This window comes from Diabrotica undecimpunctata, chromosome 6 (assembly GCF_040954645.1).
Source record: "Diabrotica undecimpunctata isolate CICGRU chromosome 6, icDiaUnde3, whole genome shotgun sequence".
Lineage (NCBI taxonomy): Eukaryota > Metazoa > Arthropoda > Insecta > Coleoptera > Chrysomelidae > Diabrotica > Diabrotica undecimpunctata.
The window spans coordinates 135,554,907-135,577,641 of record NC_092808.1 but is presented as its reverse complement, the minus strand read 5'-3'; the positions used below and the strand labels follow the sequence as shown (position 1 = coordinate 135,577,641).

The 22,735-nt window shown below is 32.7% G+C and overlaps 1 protein-coding gene and 1 long non-coding RNA gene across 4 annotated transcripts in view; one reads left to right on the top strand and one right to left on the bottom strand.

The window, feature by feature from the left end:
• ps (RNA-binding protein Nova-1-like protein passilla) overlaps window positions 1-22,735 on the bottom strand; it is a 260,367-nt gene that overhangs the window by 222,054 nt on the left and 15,578 nt on the right. The gene's annotated exons all lie outside the window — the stretch shown is intronic.
• LOC140443953 (uncharacterized) lies at window positions 15,873-17,405 on the top strand. Of its 2 annotated transcripts, none has more exons than XR_011951287.1 (3): window positions 15,873-16,312; window positions 16,366-16,450; window positions 16,499-17,405. It is a non-coding gene; the product is annotated as an uncharacterized lncRNA (long non-coding RNA). The 2 variants fall into 2 exon arrangements; XR_011951286.1 differs by having other exon boundaries at window positions 16,496-17,405.

Here is a 22,735-nt window from a genome sequence, read left to right as displayed (position 1 = left end):
TTGTATTAAGGAGATGTGCACAGTATATAAATTTCATATTTTGCGAGTTTATTAATGATTTTTAAACAAGTTTAACAAGCATAACAAAAAAAATTATTTAATTAAGGTCTAAATTTATAGATTTCCTATAGCACCAAATGAGCTCAATGGACAATGTATAGTTTCATCGCACCTCTTGTAACTATTATTATTTATATTACTAAAAACATTTTAAAAAGACCATTTTTATGTATATTTCATTTTTGAAGAAACAACGTTTTAACGACTTTAATAAACTTTTTTATACAATGTACCGACAACGTTTTGATACAATGTACCGACGCGACGAATGAAAATAATTTTTAAGGTGATTTTTTTACTGGAGGATGTAATGAGAAACAGACATTTATTATGTGAGTTGCTGTGGCCATAACCCATTTGTAACATTGTTTGGGAGCTACAATTATAATATTTTCTGCTTAAACTGTCAACCGAATCGGCTAAGAACTTTTTTTCGAAACATGGCATACGTGTTAATGTATACACTGTCACATAAGTTTCTAGAATAGGGAGAAAACGGATTTGAAGCAAATTTTCTTACCTTTTTATTTTAGAATACGAAAAATAAAAAATTATGAGAAACATGGAAATGACCAAATAACTACAATATATATATATATATATATATATATATATATATATATATATATATTATATATATATACATATATATATATATATATACATATATATATATATATATATATATATATATATATATATATATATATATGGATACTTTAAGAAGCAATAAGTAATCAAGAAGATATACCAGAACTCCTTCCAGAAGAAGTAGAATCGACAATTACAAAAATAAAAAGCGGCAAAGCAACTGGAATAAATGGCATAACAGTAGAACTGCCTACGATCAAGATCTTCTTCTTCTTCAAGTGCCATCTCCGCGGCGGAGATCGGCAAACATCATAGCTATTCGAACTTTTGAGACGGCTGCTCTGAAAAGTTCATTTGATGTACATCCGTACCACTCTCTCAGGTTGCGCAGCCATGACATTCTACGCCTCCCTATGCTTCTCTTTCCTTGGATCTTTCCCTGCATGATCAGTTGGAGCAAGGTGTATTTCTCTCCACGTGTAATATGTCCGAGATATTCCAATTTTTTTGTTTTTATTGAATTTAAAATTTCCATTTCTTTGTTCATCCTTCTCAGAACCTCTTTGTTTGTGACGTGTTCTGTCCATGATATTTTAAGAATTCTTCTGTACACCCACAGCTCAAATGATTCCAGTTTTTTCATTGATGTAGCATTCAAGGTCCAAGATTCCATTCCATAAAATAAGGTCGAAAAAACATAGCACCTCGCCAACCTAACTCTTAGTTCCAGTTTTAAATCCCTGGTACATGATGATCAAGATGCATACGATAAATGGAATACAGCAACCATAATTCATATTCATAAGAAAGGTAGCAAAGAGGATATTAAAAACTACAGACCTATAAGTCTATAATTAATCATATACAAGATATTCACAAAGATAATCAACAACAGATTAACAAATGCATTAGATGCTTCATAGCCAAGTGAGCAAGCTGACTTCAAAACGCTTCGAGAACTAATGAGTATAGTTAAAGAATATGAAATACCGCTAGCATTATCGTTCATAGATTTCGAGAAGGCTTTCGATTCTGTATATCCCAAGGCAGTAATAGAAGCTTTGACCAACCAATGTATTGGCAAACCGTACATAGAGACTTTAGCAAATATATACAGACAGCAAAAGCTAAGGTAAAAATTTATGAAACATTCAAGAATTTCCACAAGGAGACACAATATCACCAAAGCTCTTCACTGCAACTGCAAAAGATCTTTAAAAATCAATACCTTTGTACTGTGTGTCTAAAGTACGCCAATGAATGTTTATTCCATTAGGTAAAGAATCTCTTAAATTAATGGGCGAGATTTCTTTCGCAACATACTCGACTGTTTATTCACTAAATTCTCGTAGGATGGTAATTAATTGTATTTACGAAGGATTTTAGACAAGGTTCTTACTTATTGTTATTAATAACATCTCATTTGCAATCGGGGATATAATCATCTAACGTACTTGTCAATAACAGAAGGTCTTGTCTTGAACAGAAAGATAATATAAGAGGATTCTAATCGAATTAAAACCGATTATATGATGTTATACTGATAATTGCCAGTGAAAGGTTGAAGGCGGTTTTGTATGCACAAGTACGAATCACATCATGCATGGAAAGGAGATTAATTAACAAATAAAACTGTACTAAACTTTTAATGCAGGTAGAAATCACAAATTAAGATCAAATTTCTAACTGTTAAAATTAAAGATAAATTTTTTGTTAGAGGATAATAATAAATAATAAATATTAACTGTATTCAAGTATATGCTCCTACAGGAGAAAAACCAGAAACAAAATACGAGAATTCTACCAAGAGATCAAACAGCTAATGAAGATCGCCAAGAAAAATGCTGTAAACATTATTATGGGAGATTTTAATGCCAAAGTAGGTGAAGGGCGGACCGAAGACGTAGTCGGAAATTTTGGTTTGGGCCAAAGAAATGATAGAGGAGAAATACTGGTCCAACTTTGCCAAGAAGAAAATCTAACGATGGCAAACACCTGGTTTAAACTAGCAAAAAGAAGATTATATACATAGAAAGCACCTGGAGATAATCAAAACTACATATTAAGAAACCAGATTGATTAGGTATATATTAATTGGCAAGCGTTATAGAAATGGAATCAGGGCAGTTCCCGCGGTAGCAGAAGAATCAGTAGAAAGAATTTGGCACACTTTCAAAACAACAATCACAACTATATAAACAGAACAACTACAAGACAACACAAGAAAAACAAAGAATACATGGATGACAGAAAAAAATCCTAGAACTGATGGACGTAACAAGAACTTACAAAAACCGCAATGAAGTAAAATATAAAGAAACCCAGAGAATCATCCGAAATAAAATCAAGAAAGCCAAAGAAGAATGGATGAACAGCAGATGTGAAGAACTGAGGGAATTACTAAAAAACATGACTACTTCAATGCATAAAAAAAGATTAAGGAAGTCACAAATATGAAGAAAAATTCACTACAACAACCCTAGTAGATGATAACAACCAAATAGTATCTAGCCCAGAAAATGTAGGAAATATATGGGAAAGTTATTACAAGAAGCCTTACTGAAACTACTTACAATAAAGATAGGTTTATTTGGTCCTCATTCTGTAAGTAACAGACATATAGGCAAATAGAGTATCCTTGAGTACCTAGTACCAGTTTTGTTCAGTTTATCTATATGCAGAAATGGTAATTTTGGATGTAACCCACAGTGGAAATAGTATCGGTGAAACACGCATGATCGACTAGTAAAAGATTAGGCTTGTGATTTGGACTGTAACCTCCATAATATCGACTTCTAACATAGCAAAGACCGATTTGATAAAAAGATACCGATAATAATAGAAAAGTGTCAGCATAACCCTGTATGATCAAGGATAAAGATAGGCGGATATGATGAAACATTTTGGAGAATTCTTTTATCAAATACTTATCAGATCCAAATTTATTTTGAATTAGAATTCAATGTTGGTCATTTGATAACAGATAAAGATGCAACCCAGTCTCAAGGAGTTTATTTTGTGGAGATTCCAGGACCTCTACTAGTGGTGGATGTATGAGACAGCTTCCTTTAAACCGTAGAAGATGTTTTCTGGTGGTCACTATGCTTACCGTCCACTGTAGACTCAGGTGATATCTATATCTGCTTGGATTGGCGGATGACCCACAAAGCCGTCTATACGAGGAAGAGGAAAAAACCTCCTCACAATTGCTCTGGAATTGCCCGGCACTGGCCTACCAGAGGACGAAGATCCTGGGTTCGGCCTTTATGCAATCGAGCTAAATTAATAAGTTACCCCTAAGAAAACTAGGCTTTCTGTTGGGCCACAAGGTTATTAAAGGATTAGACGTTCGGAACGACCAAAAAAGCTCAGATTTGGAGCCCCTGCTGATTCTAGCAGATATGGGAGCCCAGAATAGGCTGGACCATAGAAGCGCCAAAGACCAGGTCCTTATGAGCCTAGTCCGTAGAATAGGGGTAATAAAATAGGAGGTCTAAGTGTCTGAAGGGTTCACAAATGGGCCGTGCCCCAAGCTACCATGACCATGAGGTTGCAAACCAAGCTATTAATTAATTTAGAATATCCTCTTACACATTTCATTTTTAACATTCTCTAAAAAAAGGTGAATAACTCAAAAAAGTTTACTTTTTTGATGAATCTTATACAAAATATGTCAAAAATTTTACGCAAATCTAAAAATAAAATAATGAGTAATTCCATAAAAAATTACAAAGTTGATGGCAACTTCTGGTCTAACCGAAAGCACAGAATAAATAATAATCAGAATGTTCACTCTCAGATGCCGCCTTTGAAGAGTGTCAGCAAGCAATCGCCATATTTTAAATGAAAACATAGACTCAAATTGAGAAATTTGTGACAAGCTACGACAGAACTGTAATTTTAAATTTTAGAGATTAATAATTTAGTAAATTTGGAATAATTTAATATATTCTTCAACTAAAACTACGAATAAAATAGTGCATATTATGTCCAATGTCCATGGTTGCCGTAAATAAATTAAACCGGGTTAATTTTTCTATGCACACCAGATAAAATGTCACTGAACAGCACTCTTTCCGTTTAAAACATGGCTGATTTCGTCTACGCGAACGAGATGCGTATACTTATCTTGATAATTTTTCGACTGTCCTAACAAGCATTCAAATTTCGTCATTTTGTGTCATGTGGAACAATTTCACCCAATCATGTCAACATTAGACTGATAATTGCATTCAGTGCAATTTTCAATCCCTATGACAACACGATCGAGTTTGACAACTTCATCCAAATAAATTTCAAAATGTCACGTTTCGGCAATGAGAATGTTCAAAGTATAAATGCGATAATCAAAGAAAAAATTCCCAGAAATACAACCTACAGTCACAAATATATTTGGGGAATATTCATGGAATTTTGCTGCGGACGAGAATATGAGTTGAATGAACATAAGAAGCTTAGAAGAATTGGCGTTGATATTAAAAGATTGATATCAATATGAGAAAGAAAAACGGGGACGAATTCAAAGAGGCAACGGTGAAGACAATGTGGAACGTTTCGTGCAAGCTATTGCAAGAAAAGTACTATAATGACTATAATATTATGATTGACCCGTTTAACAATATAGTGTTTAAACCAGCCCGAAATGCCCGCGATGCAATCAGGAAGAAACTACAAGCAGATCCATGTAAACGTAAGGCCAGTTCAGTTTCGTTAAATTGGTCTGAAATTAACAAAATAATATTGCTTTGGGATGAAGATACCCCTGAAGGTCTTATGCGTAAATATTACCATATTGCTGCTGTAGAATTAGCGTGGCGAGGAGGAGAGGCAGTTGCTTGTCTGGTGGATTTTTTTCAAATCGAGAAAAATAACGATGACACTCCAACAAATCGCATTGAATACAATCCGGTATTCAGTAAAACGTGCCAAGGTGGTTCTAAAAGCTGTGCAAGTAATAAATGGTTGGTTATCAATAGTGAGAAACAAAGATGCCCTGTACGTCTTTTTCATAAACTGATATCAAAACGAGGCGACAATATTACCTCACCACGACTGTTCTTAAAACCAAATCGACACTGGAAAAATGAAACTGACAAATGGTACGATAATGTACCTGTTGGAAGAAATACAATGAATGGATGGACTAAATCTTCTGCTGAAGCAATTGGCTTGAATGTAAAGGAGAAAAAGATAACAAATCACTCGAATAGATCAACAGTTGTTAGCGAATTAGCAAAAAGTGGTGTAGAAGAACAACAATTGCTAAAAATTACTGGTCATGGCAATCAGAATTCTATAAAACCATACTTGAATCTCGATCAAGAACACCACAACAAGATTATAAATATTATGCGTGGTAATAGATCTTCTATAGTAGAGAACAGCAACGAATCTAATGTTAACTTAAATTTTAATAATTGTACTTTCACTAACTGTACTTTTAATAAATAAATGTTTCGTTATGTTGAGTTATGATTTTTTTTTCGAAAAATTATCCGCCGAATATCCCTCGGACATTGATGAATGCCTCATAATTTCATGACAAATTTCTCAAGCTCGTTGCTTGGTAACGAGCTTTCGATTGTCATGAAATTATCTCATCTGTTATCAATGTCCTAGGGATATTACTACTGACAAGCAGAGTGGGCATTCTGATGTCCTTTATTATTCTGTGCCGAAAGTGTAGAAGCTGACATATTGTACGTGTGTCTAAAAGTAACATTCGATATAAAAATATTTGTACAAACTTGGATTTTTAGTTTTATCTAAAACGCCAAGCAAAATAAATGCAATAATCTCTCCACTTGCCCATTAATATGTTCCTACCGCATGAATTGAATGTATACACGAGATTAGAACAGGTATTTTTGCGGATAACTATATTCGTATCTTGTCACGCTCGTGCGATTCCCATGGGTAATAAAATAAAAGCAAAATCGGAATTTCAATTCCGCAAGTGGACTTGCGTTTTCTACATCAATCAATTGCACTCTAGCAGAGGCAATACTCCTTTTATTTTGCGTTCTTAACCTACTTCGGCGGCGTTCCACATGCGTTTTCTAGCTTCGCAAGACCTTGAATGACTTTTTAGAACAAAGTCAGTCGTCGATTACGCAACACAAACAACTCGTTACCTCCGGCGTTTTCCTTAGAATAAAACAAGTTAAGTGAATCTGGTACAAGAATGAAGAATACCACGTGTAATTATAGTTGTATGTGCTCTTGTTTGTTTACGTGTGTCACTCAGTGCTTTAAAATGGAAAGTTGGCAATTTTTAAACACATTCTAGACGAGTGATAAATATGATATAATAAATAAACAAACGGTACTGAAAAATGAATTACGCTGTCAAAAAATAGAGTGGCTAATATTTCCTACAGTCAATATCGGAGATCTCCGGATATTTATAAGTATTGCCTAAAAATAATAAACATGACATGTACAAACAAAATAAAATGAAATGATATAAAGTCTAAGAAACCTGCATATGTGGTAAAAAAATGGTGGTATATAATTACTGTTTTCAATATGTTATTATTTCTGGTCTTACATTCTTATTGCCGTAACACCGAATTCAATGAACCCATAACTTATTTTCCTTTTGTTATTCTATTTTTATGACCTCATCACTTGTTCCTGTCTTCGTTAATTTTATTTAAGTTAGTTTTTTATTTTTTAAACTTCTAAATCAAGGTCTTCTAAATGCTTTTCTCCTCTTTTTTTCTTGTCTTTGGCGATAACTACCGAGGCATTCGCATAGTATAGCGAATATAACGTGGTGAAACTGGTGATAGAAAACTATGGACTGGCTGCGTAACATTGGACATTGGACAGGTCGAATATCGAGGAATTATTCCATGTATCTACAGATCGAGAAGCGTTTCAATACCTCGTTAATTTGGGAACCGGAATGAAATCTTTCGGTTTCATAATTTTCTTACACGTATCTTTTAATCTTGAATCCGAATCCGTCAATTTTTCCGTATCTGTTGCAATTTTGGCAACAGGAATCTTGGACGGATAGACAGGCTGAGAAATGCACAAAACAAATATGGCAATTTTAATCTTAATTTCTAACGCAGTAATGGTTCATTCAGCAGACAAGATGTTCCGAGTCCCATCGGGGAGGATATATTAAAACTTTATCAAATGTGGTACTGAAGCCAAAAATGCCCAAAATAAAAAAACCAACGATCAAATAATGTTTGTGTTGTAAATATGAACTACAAAAAGCAATGATGTTTGTGTAAAAATAGTGTAAAAGGTTTGGTATCTTCAAATAGCGCTTTAAACGTTCAATTCAAAATATTAGAAAGTATACAGTGACACAAGTACTTATAGATTCAGTAGTCGTACCATCATATCTCTATTGGTAATGTATTACACCATCTGCTAATTAACTGTATTGTTTCATAATTATTTAAATACCCTTCTTTAATTATGCATTTATTCACGGACACATGCCAAAAAAATTAATTTTCAAATATCCGTTTATTCGAAAGCGAACGAGACAAAACGATTCATCACCAATTATTGTATTTATGGGCGTGTTTGTATTCGACACAAATTTGGCACGCGCAGAAATTTACTAACCTTATTTTACACCGGATGTGACATTTCAATTTTCGTTATAACATAATATATTATTTAGTACACTTTTGTTTTTTAGTCGGAAAGAGTTAAAAATACAAAGATTACAAATCAGCATTTAAGATTGGTTTCAATAAAAACAAATACGCGTCTGTCCAAGGATTCTAAGTGTGCGTTCATAACGAGGCGCCGACCCTCGATCGGACCATAGGATGGTTGTATTATATTATCATCGCCACGTAAAATAAATGCATTATTTTAAATGCGAGCGTTCACTTTCAGTGCTATGCTCTAGGCGAGGATACCATGCTATGGTCTCCGTAATGAACGCACCCTTTAGATTACTAAGATCTAACTAGAGTTGGTGTCATACTAGGCATAAATGGTTTATTCACACATAAATTAGTGACGAAGAATTTCAAAATTATTTGCAGTAATTTTCATAAACCAATAAAGTGGGTGCCTTTGAGCTTTTGTTTAGAGGTTGTAACGCATACTTATCATTTTCATTATTTGCTAACTTCCCGAACCTGGTAAACTTCTCACATTCCATGAAGCATTTTTAAATATCCCCCGAGGAATCTTGGCGCCCCTAAGGGTTGCGGATAACTAAGGGCGATATTCGTACTTGCTTGGCATATTAAAGCGATGGTTTCTAATTCACTTTTCTCATCATATGTCTTCGACATATCTGTACTAGATTTATTTATCCGCCTTTGAGTACGGTTTCTCATGCTTAAGACAAGAGGGTGACAAGATATTGACAGGGTGTTCAGATATTGACATAAAATTAATATACTGTTTCACATAAGATACTTATGGCATTATCCTTCTTCTACTATGAGAAGATGCAGGTTGGGATTTTCCTTTCGTTGAGATCAGGACCGGAAGCATTTCCCGTAACTCTCCAATTGGAAAGTTTTAGAAGAACTAGGTATGACAAATAGAATTAACACCCCGGTATGTTAACTCTTTTGGCTAATTATAATAATTATACGGACTGTAAAATAAAAAATGGAGACATCAGAAAGCATTGGCTGTATTTCAATTTAGGAATGCCATCATAAAGCAATTCACTGGAGTTTCTCTTGAAATTTAAAATGGACAAAAGTCCAATTCCAAGAATTACTTAGCTATTCGGAAAGAGAAGAAATTTACCATTTGATGATGTTGACAATGCTGTCTTCCTTCTTGTATGTAGGCTTTAAAGCCAGTTTCTTCTTCAATATTAGCCTAATAAATTGTTTAAATTATCGCACCATCTTTTTCTTGGTCTGCCAATACTTCTTCATCCATTTGGTGACTTATCTCGTGCTATTCGTACTATCCTATCCTCTGCCATTCTACTAAAGTGTTCGTTTCACTTCTGTTTCCGTTTTGTTACCCATCCATGTATGTCTTCTATATTGCATGCTCGGCTTATGATTTCGCTTCTTTCCCTATCCAACAGACTTTTCCCTGATATTCGTCGGAGTATTTCCATCTCTTGTTGTTTCTAGTAGTCGTCTCGTTTTAGATGTATCAGGTCTTGTCTCCGCCGTGTATGTTAATATAGGTCTAATTGCTGCTTTATAGATTCTTGTTTTTGTGTCTTGTCTTGGGTGGTTCTTCTTCCAGATTGTGTCATTAAGAGATTCCGCCACTTTACTTGCTTTTAAGCTTTGTTGTCGTACGTCTTCTTCAACATCTCCGTAACTAGTTATATCTATTCCTAGATATCTAAACCTTGCTTTCTGATTTATTATTTCCCATCAATTTCGATTTTACATAGTAAGCTTAAGTGCGGTGTTCAGTAGATTTATACCTCTATAGCTGTTGGGGTCTTCTTTATCTCCTTTCTTGAAAATTGGTATCATTATGCTATTTCTCCATGCGTCTGGTATCTTGCAGTGCAATATTAGTTTTTGTATAAGTTTTGTCATCTCTAGGGTTATAACTTTTTCCTCTGTGTTTTAGAAGCTCGTTGGTTATTCCGTCTGGGCCTGGTGACTTTCTATTTGAGTGAATTTATGGCTATCTCTACTTCCTGAAAACTGATTTCTATTTCGTGTCTTAATGCAGGTACGTTATTTTGTTGATTATTATTTTCCTTTCCTTTAAACAGTTCCGTCAGGTATCTTTCCCATTCGTTTGCTGGTATGTTACTGTATTCCTTCAATTCTGCCATTTCTTTCCGTTGGTTTCTTATGAATCTCCAAATTTGATTTTGTGTACCGTAGTAGTCGCTTTCCATCTTTTTTGTAAACTGTTTTCAGCTTTGTTGCCATGCCACCAAGCACTGCATATTCGTTAAGAAGCAAATATTTGCCGTGTGAACTCTCTTGACGACCGAGGCATGACCACGGTCGTGAAGTTATTAAGATTCCTATACCACGACTGTGGCTCTTGCTCGTGATTCAGTACCCATATCAGCGCGGCTTTAGTGTAGATATCTATTTCAAAGTAGCAAAATCGCAGTATCCTAATAATTCATACAACAATATCTCCCTTACTTTTTCAATCTCAGTTCTGAAAATATTTATTCACCTTTTGGTATATATTAAAATATGCTTATCTGTATTTCTCAACCAAAATTTATAGTTGTTAAACCATAATTAGTAACAACACCCATTTTGCAAGTTTTCATCATTAAGTTGATTTATTAATGAAAAACTGAACATATGTAATTTGTTTACGTATTTATAATTGGTCCACTATTTAGTAAAAATTCATTCATACTGTTTTGCGACTAGCTGTTTACTTTTACATCTATATAGAATTAATATTCGTTAATGATTACTGTCTTGAATACCACTTATACTTAATTTTCTTAAAAATACTTAATAAAATATAAGTCTAACCAAACTTCAGACTAAAAATATAAACAGAAAGCCAATAATGTTCTTTTTCAACGTCGTCTCTCGGAAGTCAACGGCAAACAATAGAGATTAATAATTAATATTTATTATAATAATAAATAATAATAATAGTAAATTATTTACCTGCTACATTTAATATAAATTTAATACTTTAAATTAAATTGAAGGTACCTTATATCTATGTATTCTGTACAAGACAGATTATATATGAAGCAGTAACCAAAGGCCAAAATAGGTATTTTATATAGTCATCACATGCACAATAAGACAATAATGGGATAAAGAAAAAAAGGGTAGGCATTCAACTTAATACATTCTGATGATACCTTCTGATATGTAATATTCTCCTTCCTTCATGACTCTCAAAACTTACTTATAACCTGTGCTTCCCTTGTCAAATTTAGTCCCACCCTCTTTCTTACTACAAACGAAACGACTGAACCGGTAGACATTACAACTGGAATCAGATAAGGGGATTTGTTGAGCTCACTTATTTAATCTGATATTGGACGAGGTTGTAATACCAGTAGAAAGAAAAAGTTTATTTGTAATTAAGTACCTACCTATGGAGTACTCTATAAAAATAGCAAAACTGGGCAAGGCCCCTGGACCGGATGGCATTACTACGGAAGCCCTAAAACTGTTGGATGATGACAACATCGACACCCTGGTAACAATCTTCAATGCCATATATGACACCGGCCACATTCCAATGGATTGGCTGTGTTCAACCTTCATAATGATCCCTAAATCACAAACAGCGACAAGGTGCAAGGACCACAGACTGATTAGCTTGATGAGTCATTTACTTAAAATATTTCTTCGCATACTCCACACAAGAATGTTCAGAAAACTAGAAGAGCTGAGCGGCGAGACACAATTTGGTTTCAAGAAGGGACTCGGGACGCGCGAAGCATCATTCTGCTTGAATACCCTGGTACAAAACTGTATGGACCAACGAAAAGATATAGTCATCACATTCCTCGACTACGAAAAAGCTTTTGACACCGTAAAACACGATGAAATAATAAAAATGCTACACAATGCTGATATTGATGAGAAAGATATAAGAGTTATCCAGAATCTCTATTGGAATCAAAAGGCACGTGTGAGGCTGAACAAATCAACAAACACAGAGGAATTCGAAATTTTACGAGGGGTGCGACAGGGGTGTATTTTGTCTCCTATGCTGTTCAACCTCTATGTGGAGAATGTTTTTGCAGGGGCACTTGAAGGCACTGATTGTGGTATAAAGGTCAACGGGTACCCGATAACATTCGTTACGCTGACGACACCGCAATAATCACAGATAACGAACATGATATGCAGTTGATACTAAATAAAATAAACACCACAGGAAAAACATATGGCCTGAAGATAAATGCTGGAAAAACAAAATGCATGACAATAAGAAAGGGTGCATTTTTCAGAGTACAACTGCACGTGGATAATGCTCCAATCGAGCAAGTGAAAACATTCAAATACTTGGGAATGATGGTGAATGACCAATGGGATCCTCAACAAGAAATAAAATGCCGTACCGAACAAGCAAGACAAGCTTTTCTTAAATTTAAACCGCTACTTTGTAACCGCAATCTTTCCTTCAATCTCCGTTACAGAATGGTTAAGTGCTATGTATGGTCCATATTGTTATACGGCATGGAGACATGGACGTTGAAAATATCTTCCATTAACAAGTTGGAAGCCTTCGAAATGTGGACCTTGCGAAGAATGTTCCGCATACCATGGACAGATAGGGTGAGAAACGAGGAAGTCCTAAGAAGAGCAAATACTGAGAGAGAATTGCTCAGCTTGATCAAGGCACGAAAGATTGGATACCTGGGCCACATCCTGAGAGGGGAAAAATACGCAATCCCTCAACTAATTATCCAGGGAAAGATTGAGGGCAAGAGAGGAGTAGGTCGCAAACAAATGTCGTGGCTGCGAAATATAAAGAACTGGACAGGCGTAACTAACACTGGCGAACTTTTGCATGCCGCAAAAGACAGACGTCTGACCTTAAGATAATTCGCCAACGCACTATAGGTGCACGGCACCATAAGAAGAAGACCTACCTATAAATAATCAATTTTATTGCTAATAGTACCGTAACGGACAGCTCCATGTCCATTTTACGTTGTACTTTTTATTGAAAAATTATTAATTGTGTATTTTTTCTTTTTTTTTAAGAAGTTCAATAACATTTCTCCTCTGCTATGTACTACAATAGTTAAATTTTATAAACGATTAAACCAACTCAAATTTTTCGTTTTGAATCGAATTTATCGAAATCAACCGGTTGCTATATCTGAACATAAAAAGTTTACAGGTGGTAATTAGTGTAAATAGTTTACTGTACCTAATTAGTATAAATGGAAGACAATAGAAAAGCCTTGTGTGAAAGAGCTGGTGTCGTTCACAAAAGAATCACGTTTTTAAGAAACTATAATAATTTTAAAAAAGAACACGCTTCATTTGTTTATTTAGACAGAACGTGGATTTTGCTAAAGGTGGAATAAAACGGATTTGGCAGGACGAGAGTGTAAAATCGATGAAACACATCAATAATGATGGAAAGAATATTTACATGGTGTTATTGATAGAGCGGATCTTGTGTTTTCGTCAAAATCAAAATCTGATTATCACGATAACATGAATGCAGAAAAGTTTGTGAAATGGTTGAAAGGAAAACTGCTTCCAAGTTTACATGAACCATCTGTTATAGTTTTAGATAAAGCCACATACCATTCGGAAATTATAAATAAGCAACCGACAAATTTCTGGATAGTACATAAAATAAAAGAATGGTTAGTGAATGAAAATATTTCATTTCCTCGGGATTCTTTCAAGCCGGAATTATTACAGTTAACCAAGAGGAATGCAAAACCAAAAGAATTTATAGTAGACGAGATTATAGATAGTTTTGGACACACATAATGTGTTAAGACTTGCCCCCTTACCATTGTGAATTCAATCCCATTGGACATATTTGGGGAATATGCAAAACAAACTACGATAACTAATTGGACATAACGGTTACACAGTGACAAAGCAGTTTTGGAAACATGGCAGGAGCATTGAATACGGCTACAGCAATTTGGGAAAAAAGTGTGCGGAAAAGTTAATAAAATAGAAGAATGTTGGATGCAAGAACCCAGTTATCATTTACAATCCAAATGAAGATACCGACGACAGTGATTATAAGTATGGATCTAATTCTTGATTATACTGTAAGGTAATATGTTTTCATTTTCTCATTAAGAAAAATTTTGAGTGTTATTGTTGTTATTTTATCAGTAAATTCTTACCACCACAATTTAAAAACAATAAAATCTGTAATGTTCTTCTATTTTTGCACTAATAATTGTATATTTCTCTAAATGAATAGTACATTATCAGTTAAAAGCGTATTTTTGCTTGTCTTGGACAGTGCTTCAAATATTGAGAGAATTTGCTATTAACTCAGTACAGTGGACCGTTTAAGACAAAGTTTTCATCCCTAATCCAAAATAGTTGCAAATTCGTTAAATGTACTATACTTAGTAAATAATATTGAATTTAAATTTAATGTAAAGTGAATTTTTCTTTTATTATAATCGGTGAACGATGATTTGGATAAACATTTGGAGAACCAACATTAAACAAATAATGCTGTCTTTAACAAGGTCTTTAGTGACTTTAAACAAAAAAAACTGTTCTTGCAAAAAGCTCATCAGGATTCTTATAAGGTGTCTTTACTGAAAAACAAATAAATAAGAGAATTTAGGTAAAATTCATCCATGGATGTAAGTCACACTACAAAAGGTTCTTGCTATTCCAAATACAATAATAAGTAGTTAGAGTAGGTAAGAGTAGAGTAAGAGTTGAAGTCAATTTAACAATATGAAGTGCTATTAAATTAATTAAATATAAGATGCTCAGCATTTATTCCTAATAATTTATTGTAAAAAAGGGTATTATAAGAAATATTGATTCACTTAGAAATATCTTCTTCAAAATATGATCTCCCCTATAACTGTAACTGAGGTTAATAGATTTAAAAAAATAGACATATAGTGGGCCAGATTTATTTGCAACCCATTTTGACCTTAAATAATTAAAAGACTTACCGAAAAACTTAAGGGAGGTCTAAGTAAGGATCGTTTTTATAAAGGCTTACTTTCAAGGTCGTTGCAAAAGCCACCCTGTTAATATTTAAATTAAAAAATTAGTATTACTATTTACTATTAATAAGTATCCAGAAAGACTACCCTTAAAATCGTATTAAAAATTGTTAAGCGTTTGGAGCAAAGTAAATGACATTCTGAAAGGGCCAACATATATGTATGCACTCTGTACAAATGGTTTTATTTGAAGGTAATATATAACATAGGCATGTTTTGCTATAGTATTTTTCATATAAAAATGCGTGCATGTCATTCAAGATTTACGACGTCAGAACTCCACAGCGTTGCCAAAACATCAGAATAGTTAGTAAGTAAGGAATTTTTAAAATGTCAACTATTTGTCAAACTATTATATTAACAGTAAATACACTTAGTTTTAAGATTACTGCAACACACTTAAATACATAAGAAAACATTTTAATACAAAATTATATATTCTAAATTTTAAACTTACCACTTTTAGAGCATTAATAATAATAAGGTCCCGCCATTATTTCTTGTTCAAAATAATCTATCTTATATGAAAGCCTATCAGTTTTCTACAGACTATTTAGTTGTTTTGGTATAGCACAATCACAATGCACAACAATGAGGGCTATGATGTATCGTTTATGTGAAATAATTACATGCTGTAAACTCCGATTTTAACACATTTATGTAAAAATTTTCAAATCGGTATGATGTAAGAACTACGTATAACGGGTTGCCTACCTTGATATGTAATTTATCTATATGTAAATGTAATTTTTAAGCTGTCTAAAATTAGGTGCCGTTTTCGCTTTTAGTTAGGTTATGTTATTGTATGTAATTTGTGGAAACAAGTTACTATTTTTTTATAATTATAATAAAATAAACTAATGGCTTCAATTAAAAAGAAAACAACCAGGAAACAATTGTAAGTGATGTTAGACTTCATAAAAATAAATAGTGCTTACTGGCAAAATAGTCAAGGAAAGCTAAGAAAGTAGCCCAATTGTGAGAGGAATTTGCTATCATGGTAAATACAGTAGATGGTGGCCCTAAAAAACAGGAGAACAATGAAGACATGTAAGAAGATTAATTTCTGTTACTATCAAATTTAATAAATGCTAAATTTTTAGGTGTTCAATGAGTGGAAGATTTTGCAACTCATTTCAAAGATTCATCTTGGGGAGCCCCAGATTATAAATACATTGGAGTTTAAAAGTAAAGATTAATTATTGATTTATTATGGTGTATAATATTTTTTAGAAGGAAAAGGAAGTCAACCTGTAAAAATTAAAAATGCAATAGTTTTATTTAAAATTCTATAAACATATCCTTTATAAAATTATATCTCAATTATGGAATAAACTGAATACAAACATTTTTATTTAACAATTTTATAACTCAAAATTTTTTAGCCACTTTGTAATATGTTTCAGATTTTTGTTTTGTCTTGATCTTTGTGTTATTCTTTTTGATTTTGTAACTAATTGTAACATAAATACCTACATATCATTATGAAATATACTAATTATAAACACTTTTATTTATTTGTTTTTTTTTTATCTTACAACACCGAAGTTTGCAGCAATAATACTTCTTCATATTCTCTAAGGGTTATGAGCACATTTGGACCATTTTGTAATATATTTTAGTTTGTTTTACCATTATCATTAGTCAACATCAATGCAACACAGGAATATATGTTTCCAGCTTTAACAAGGCTATAATGTAAAACTCTGTGCTTGTGCAAATAATTCTTTAGGACAATCCTCCATTCACCCCTGTGTCTACCAACTCTTCTGTACATTCTAACTCCAATAGATTTTAAATCATCGTCTAAATTGTCTTGATACCTAAGTCTTGGTTTTCTTCTGGTTTATTGTCCCATCAATCCTTCTTCCTCTTCTGTTAAAAACCTTTCCGACTGTTGCACCTACCTCTTGCCTGATGAAATGCTCTGCTCTATCCATGTAAGGTATGCTACCTTAATGAATTTTATGTCAGGTTCTATACAACCCAAAGTTGTAATGTTTGTGCTACAAACCTTGTTCTTTGTAGTAGTATATTTTAGGTGTATTTGTAGGTTTACTTTGTGGTATATTTTAGGTTTGCGTTAATTTTTGAAATTGTATTTTTCACTTGTATGTTTTAATTTTCCAAGGGTTTTAACAAATTTTGGAGTACTTTTTAATATATTTTAAATTTGTTTATTTTGAACTTTTTGCAATTAATTGTAACATACAGGTTTTATGTTTTTAAACATTTTTATTTAACAATTTTATAACACAAAGTTTGTATAAATATAAATCATATAATTATAAAATAAACTGAGGATAAACATTTTTATTTAAATATTTTATAACAACATTTGCAGCGATAACACTTCTTTATATTCTCTAAGGTTTTCAAAACTTTTGAGCCAGGTTGTAATATATTTTTATTTTGTTAGTGTTGTGTCATTTTTGTAATTAATTGTAACATACATGATTTATGTTTTTGTTTTTAACAATATATAAACATTTTTAATTTAATATGTTATAATACAGTGTGCAGCAATATAATATCTTCGTATTATCTAAACAGTTTAAAAAAATTTTGAGCCACTGAGTAATATGTTTTAGATTGTTTGTTTTGAGCTTTTTGTAATTAATTGAAATATTAACATTTATATCACTAAACTATACTAGATTATAAAACTTTATCATATATATTATAAGATGATGAAATATCACTAAATTGTAAAATTATATTACTAAACTATATTTGATTATAAAACTATATCACTATTTATCATTGTGAAATAAATAAATTATGAAAATATTAATAAGTTTTTGTTTCACTACACAAAGTTTGCAGCAATAACACTTCCTATTCTCTGTGCTTCCAACACCCATCCATTGTTTTGATTTGCCTCCTTTGGAATCATTTCTGAGAACTACACTGTACTTCATCTTTTTCACCATTTTGGCACAAAGTGTTCCACTATCCCTGCAGCTATTTCTGTTAATACTTTACTAAATGTACTTTGTTCCATTGAAAATAACAGGTTGTTACCAGTACATTTTTGGTAACTTTCATTTCCTACAAAATTAAGTAGGGAGAGAACCTTTAATTCTATTGCAATTTAGTTAGAGTTGGTTATCTATTTCAAATGGGTTACTGGTGTCCCGTAACTGAAGTTGCTCTACATTTACATAATTTCTTTCTGCCACATCATTCAATTCATTGAGTAATAACAAATTTACAAAATCCATTTTTTCAAAAACAAACAAGAAGCCAAAAGTTAGGTTAATTTGAATTATCTGACAGATCTTCAGGATATGACAGAACCGAAAATAACGTTTTATGTAATTTTCTGCTGTGGCTTGGTCATTTTACGCATAGCAACGCAGGGCATGATACATCATACCGTTTTTACACATTATGTTTTGAGAACTGTAATCTGATGTACGTTTTCTGAATTTTACACTAGTATGTAATTATTTACGTAAATGATACATCATAGCCCCCAATAATTAGTTTTTAACGCTATTAATCTAAATTTAATATGTATTTATAAATATATTTATTAATATATAATATATTATGATCAAATTGTGTAAGAAATCAAAACAAACAAAATTCTTACTCTAAAAAAGCGGCAACACTTTAAACAATTTTACCACACGCTGAACTGTCAAAAAATGTGAAGTATTTTCGTGCCAGTTGCGTACAATTGTCTAATATATTTAATTAAAATTATTATTTTGTGAAATATTAGAGAGTTATTTCATAAAATTTATATTATTAATAATAACAAATGTTTTTGGTTATTTTTAAGCAATATAATTCTAAAATTCCCAATATAATGATGATTACATTTTTCTGATTATTATACCATTTGACGCCTATGAAAGTCCGAGCAGTTCCGTATCGGTTTCGTATTATTAGCTGTGTTAGGAAAATTTGAACTCTAACGTTGATGTTCTGGAAATTTTAAATATAAGTGACGTCACTTTATATAAATTGTGACGTGCACGCATTTTTATATGAAAAATACTATATTATAATCTATTTCTAATGAGTGTAGAGTAATAAAATCTCATGAAGTATTCAAAAGCGCTACAGGGTAATCCGTCAATAATCCGTCAATAAATTCCGTCCGCATTGCAAAATTCTGTCGTTTCATAAAGAGCAGGTAGGTATCACCCTGTTTTAAGGGATTAGTCCATTGTTATCGACAGATAAACACTGAGCCAGAGGCGCGCTAGTGGGTTAATTGACAAAAGAATATGCATTCTTAAAAATCATATTAAAGGAAATAAAAATGTAATACAGCAGAACAGTGTTATTAAAAAAAGATAAAATGTAACAATAAAATATATACGAACCGAAATCGGGAAATACTCACAAACACACACGAATGAACTTTACATATTGAAACACTTGTGGGGAGTTTAAATCAATTTATTCACAAAAACTACAAAAACTTTACTGGATACGTTATTACAATTCTACATCACTATAGTCTTCATCCGAAGAACTGTCATCATCCCCTGGTGTTATAATTATAGGGTCAACCACCTGATCGACCAAGTTGTCCAGTTCCCACATTTTATCTTCCTCTTTTAAAACATGCTGGATTGCTTTTTGCCAGTTTTCTGATGTGATTTCCATAATGGCTTGATCAAACAATACCTTGACATCTTTCATTTTAAATGTGGTATTGTGCCTTGCAACATATCCTTTAACTTGTGCCCATATAAGTTCTATGGGATTTAATTCGCAATGATATGGCGGTAGGCGTAGCACAGTCACTTTATACTTTTCTGCTACATCTTCTACGGCATATTTTATGAAGCGAGATTTATGTTGTTTTACTACGGCTAGTAGTTCCTTCTTTATTGAATTCGTCTCAAACTGAATACCTTTATTTGACAGCCAGTTAATAATTTCTTGCTTTCTCCAAGCTGAAGTTGGTACCTTCTCTGTGCGCCTTGAATGGTAGCTTGCATTATCCATAACCACGACCGAATCAGCTGGAAGAAATTTTAACATTTCCCCGAAGTAGTCTTCGAAGACATCCGAATTCATGTCCTCATGATAATCTCCCGTCCGACACGACTCAAAGCTTAACAAACCTTCTTTTAAAAATCCTTCTTCGCTTCCAATGTGAGCAATTATAAGCCTCTTCCCTTTTCCCGAAGGCACTTTAATACCCGTCGAAAGGCCTTCTATGAAAGCTTGGCGAGCACTTGTTACATTTTTATCTTGCCACATTTTTTGGACTATATAACCTTCGTTTATCCACGTCTCATCAAGATAAAAAATTTTCTTGTGCTCTCTGCGGTACTGTTTTATAGTTCTCAAATATTTTCGTCTCCAGCAAATGATTTCATCACTTTCCAGTAATAGTGCCTTTCGATTGTGCTTTTCCCAGGAAAAATTCATACTTTTTAAAGTTTTCCATAAAAGTTTTCTGGATATCAAAGGAATATCGTTATCTTGGCTTATCTCCATTAGTATTTTGTCAAGGGTGGGTATTTCCTTTTTAAAATAAAACGAATGAACCTTTCTTCGAATGTCACGTCTGGTGTCTTCACCTAAGATTTTTATTGGTCTTCCTGATTTTCTCTTGCATGGACTTAACTGGCCTGATATCTTTCTTTCTCGCAATAATTTAAAAATCGTGGATTGTCCAATTCCAGTCATTCGGGCACATCGCTCAACACTTTCTTGCACAGACAAACTAGGGTGATCGTGTTTTATGCAATCATATACATTTAAAATTATAACTTTTTCACTAACAGATAGCGGAGAATTTTTTACACCTCTTTTCTTTGGAGTAAATGTCGCCATTTTATAACTTTTTCACTATTTCTATATCACAATATTACTGTACGTTTAATTGGTGTAGCAACAATTACTAACTCGAATGTCGAATGTCGAATGATAATAATAAAATAAAAGAGGGATTATAATGAAAGTGTAAGTAAAACCTCATTACGCGTTATTAGTTTTCATGTTGATTTATTTTAGTTCTTAGTAATATTAGGAGGTGCGTCATACCCTTATCAGTTTCTTCTAATGCTTTTATTCGTTCAGTAAGGAAGTGAATTTGTTTTTATAAATAAAAATGTAATTAGCTTTAATGACCATATAATGGAATACGAGTTTGAAGAATAAGTTAATCGAAAAATTAAATAAAATTGGTTATCACAAAATATCCAAAATATGATATTTTGAGGTACATCAATTTTTGACGACGAAGTTGACATCCGTCCATTTGCCTACGCCCATGACGACACCGAAATTCAGGCAAATTTTATGACACTTCATGATTTATTACTCTACACTCATTTGAAACCAATTATAAGTGTTTAGAACATGGGCATATAGCAAACATGAATGTTGAGAAGCCCCTCTGTGGCTTTAAATAGAAATAATGGATTTGCAGTTTTAGGCACACAAAACCTAGATAATTTTAGCCTCCATCTCAAGTAAAAACATACAAACACCACCAAAACCCATTATTGCGTTGCATTCATTTTCACAACCTACTAAACCAAATTGCTCTGCTAAAATTAAGAAAATGCCTTTTCAAGTAGAAAGGCCAATGTTTCCTTTCACATTTGGGCTTAATAAATCTGGAAGTGTCATTACACCATTTCTATGTAAATCATTGTAGTTAATGTACTACATACACAGAACTGTACCTATATTTATCATAAATTTTTAGATAAAAATATCAACATGGGCGACTTCATGTTAAATAAAGTGTTTTTAGTGTAAGGTATACCATTACATAATTCAAAAAGTAATGAATGGAGATAACATTGTATTTTTATTGTTTTTATCTATGTATTTACTATTTTTAAACATTCTAAAAGTTGTGTGTTAACAACATACCAGATGTGTCAAAAACTGGTATTTTGGTACCTGTTAAGAATGGAATATGGAAGTAAACATTTCAACCTCAGAAATAATTAAAATTTGAATTTTGGGCAGGATTTCAAACCCAGCAAATTGAGGATATTGTAAAACAATAGGTAAATTCCAGGAAATGTGCATTCATTTTATTTTCAAAATTTGGGCAAATTTTCAGCAGACATTAATATTAAAATAACTTTGCCAAACAGTAACAAGAGACATATTGTGGAAAATTTTGAACAAACTAGACTGAAGTTGAGAGAAGCAGAATAGAAAATATGTGCTTATAGAGAAAGAAAAAATAACTTGTTGGAAGAGGTGATATTTAAGAGAAATATAAAAACTGAAAAGAGAAGGCAACAATGTTTTTATCTGGATGAAATATGGATAAATTAGGGACATTCTGCAAGAGAAGTTTTGGCAAGATAAACAGGTTACAAATTTATGGAGAAACAACACCACATTTAATCGAATCTATTCATCAACTATATAGTGAATGACTCAATATTCAAAATTAAGAAAAAATTTGGAAACTCGATATGATAATATGGATAATAAAAGAAACAATGGAGCCAATTATAATTGCTTTAGGTA